This window comes from Procambarus clarkii, chromosome 53, assembly GCF_040958095.1.
Source record: "Procambarus clarkii isolate CNS0578487 chromosome 53, FALCON_Pclarkii_2.0, whole genome shotgun sequence".
Classification (NCBI taxonomy): Eukaryota; Metazoa; Arthropoda; class Malacostraca; order Decapoda; family Cambaridae; genus Procambarus; species Procambarus clarkii.
The window spans coordinates 15,542,968-15,546,206 of NC_091202.1; the positions used below are offsets into that span (position 1 = coordinate 15,542,968).

Sequence of the window (3,239 nt, forward strand, 5' to 3'; positions counted from 1 at the left end):
AACATGTGTTTGGCTGGCGGCATCCCTGAGGATATCAGGCCTGTCTTTTATGGAGCAGCACTTTGTGCTCTAAAGAAGAATGATAGGGGTATCAGGCCCATTGCCGTTGGCAACACCCTCCGACGCCTCGTAGCTAAGGCTGCAGTGAGATCTATCAGCCAGGAAGCAGCCACCTTGTTGAAACCTCATCAGCTCGGGTTTGGGACTCCCCTAGGTTGTGAAGCTGCAGCACATGCAGCGCGGGCTTACATTGCTGATCTCCCAGACCAGAAGGCACTAGTAAAGCTTGACTTCAAAAATGCTTTCAATCAAGTCAGATGAGACGCTGTCCTCAGGGCTTCTTATCTTGAGGTTATCTTGAGATGATTTCGGGGCTTTAGTGTCCCCGCGGCCCGGTCCTCGACCAGGCCTCCACCCCCAGGAAGCAGCCCGTGACAGCTGACTAACACCCAGGTACCTATTTACTGCTAGGTAACAGGGGCATTCAGGGTGAAAGAAACTTTGCCCATTTGTTTCTGCCTCGTGCGGGAATCGAACCCGCGCCACAGAATTACGAGTCCTGCGCGCTATCCACCAGGCTACGAGGCCCCTTAAACATTATTGCCAACAGCATTTGGTGTTCCCAGGCGGTCACCCATCCAAGTACTAACCAAACCCAACGTTGCTTAACTTCGCTGATCGGATCGAGAAGCGGTGTTCTCAACGTGGTATGGCCGTTGGCGTACACAACCATTTCCGTCCCCTTTACCCGTTCATCCGATCGTGCAAAAGTGGGGTCTCTAAGCTTCTTTTTGGGGAGCATGAAATAAACTCCTGTGAAGGTGTCCAACAAAGTGACTCCTTAGCACTCCTCCTTTTCTGCCTAGCTATCAAAGAGGTCACTGATAGTCCGACAAGCGAGCTAAACATCTGGTACCTGGATGATGGCACTCTCGCTGGAACCCCGGAAACCATTTTGGAGGATATAAGGAAAATCCAGGAGCAGGGAGCAGCCTTAGCTCTCATTCTCAATGCATCCAAATGTGAAATAATCTCCCGCAACCCAGACATCACTGGGCAAATACAAAATGTTCTTCCAGACATTCTCGTTGTCTAGCCACCGGACTGCACTCTCCTGGGTGCCCCCATTGGCCCACGAGCAATCGAGGAGGTCCTGGCTGCAAAAATCACTGATCTAAAGAGAATGCTGGACATGATTGACAAGATTGATGCCCATGATGCTCTCTTTCTCCTCACAAGATGCCTGTTTCTCCCTAAGTTGACCTACTTTCTGAGATGTTCTCCATCCTACAGCAGCCCTAAGTTAAATGTGTATGACACCCTTCTGAGGTCCATGCTGGTGAAAGTCCTGAACCTGCCATTGGACGACTCTCAGTGGGAGCAAGCAACCCTTCCTGTAAGACTCGGCGGCCTTGGTGTCCGCACAGCCTCCCAAATTGCTCTACCAGCCTTCCTTTCCTCCTCCCACGCATCGCACGACCTCGTCAGAGATATCTTACCTGCAACCCTGAGAGATTCAGCAGGTATACACGATCCTGCTTTCACTGAATGTTCAAATCAGTGGGATATTCTTGCAGCCCCAGCAACCATTATAGAGCGAACAAAACAACTCAAACAGTCCGGCTGGGACCACCCTCTAGTGGAAAAAGTAGCTGATGCCATGCTCAGCGCCGCAACATCAGACAAGGAGAAAGCCCGCCTCAGAGCAAGTGGGTGCCCCCCATGCAGGAGACTTCCTCCTGGCAGTACCCATGTCAGCAATGGGCACGCGCCTAGATCCAGAATCCCTTCGTGTAGCAGTGGCCCTCCGCCTTGGTGCCCCAATTCACACTAAATAGAAGTGTATTTGCAACAGGGTGGAAGCAGACCAATACGGACTGCATGGGTTGCATTGCGGAAGCACAAAGGGCTGGCATGCATGACACAACAAGGTCAATGACATCATCAAGAGAAGCCTCGTCTCAGCTCAGTGCCCAGCGGAGAGAGAACCTCGCATCCTAGGGGTCCAAAACCCGGATTTCCACGCACCTCGCCCTGATGGCATCACCATATACTCATGGAAGGAGGATATACAGTTGGTGTGGGACTACACATGTGTATCCACCCTGGCTGACACCTATGTACACTTCGGAGCTGATCAAACAGGTGGGGCGGCCAACCACAGGGAAACAGCAAAATCACTCAAGTACAGGCGACTGGAAGGTCAATACCTCTTTGTTCCCATTAGCGTCTGAGACGCATGGCCCCTGGGGCAAGAGTGTCTTGGGATTTCTCAAGGAATTAAGTTCCAAGCTCATTGACGTCACCAGAGACCCAAGGGCTTCCAGTTTTTTGTTTCAGCGCCTCAGTGTGGCGATCCAGAGCGGAAATGCTTGCTGCGTCCTCGGTTCCTGTCCGGAAGCGGAGGAGCTTCAAGAGATCCATAACCTTTAGGCATTTGTCTTGTATGTTCTGTAACCTTTAAATACACAATAAAGAAAAAAAAAGGAAGGGGGTGGTAGGAGAAAAGCACACAGAAACTGTATTGGAGGGGACCTACATTCCCTCCAATGCGTTATGTGTGGTTTCCTCCGAGGCGATGGGTCCCCCTTCTTCCAGTCAGAGGTGGTACTCCCTTCCCTTTTTTTTAAATTAATAAAAAAAAATATCATTTATTCTTACCCAATTAGTGAGTATTTTTATGTATTAATATTAATTAAATTTGTCACGTTTGCAGCTCACCTTGACATGGAGACGGAGGCCTCGAGGTCGTCCTTGTACCTGAGTACCTTCCGGGGTGTACCTTGTACCGGGGTACCTTCCGGGGTGTACCTTGTGTACCTTGTACCGGGGTACCTTCCGGGGTGTACCTTGTGCCTGAGTACCTTCCGGGGTGTACCTTGTACCGGGGTACCTTCCGGGGTGTACCTTGTACAGGGGTACCTTCCGGGGTGTACCTTGTACCAGTGCCTTCCGGGGTGTACCTTATACCGGAGTACCTTCCAGGGTGTACCTTGTACCTGAGTACCTTCCAGGGTGTACTGTGTGCCTAAGTTCCTTCCGGGGCGTACCTTGTACCCGAGTACCTTCCGGGGTGTACCTTGTACCAGAGTACTTTCCGGGGTGTACCTTGTGCCTGAGTACCTTCCCGGGTGTACCTTGTACCTGAGTACCTTCCGGGGTGTACCTTGTGCCTGAGTACCTTCCGGGGTGTACCTTGTACCAGAGTACCTTCCGGGGTGTACCTTGTACCTGAGTAC

At 51.4% G+C, this 3,239-nt stretch overlaps 1 non-coding gene across 1 annotated transcript; it reads right to left on the bottom strand.

Moving 5' to 3' along the window:
- Positions 1–601: 601 nt before the first annotated feature.
- LOC123750553 (5S ribosomal RNA) lies at positions 602–721 on the bottom strand. Its single transcript, XR_006772018.2, has one exon. It is a non-coding gene; the product is annotated as a 5S ribosomal RNA (ribosomal RNA).
- Positions 722–3,239: the final 2,518 nt, after the last annotated feature.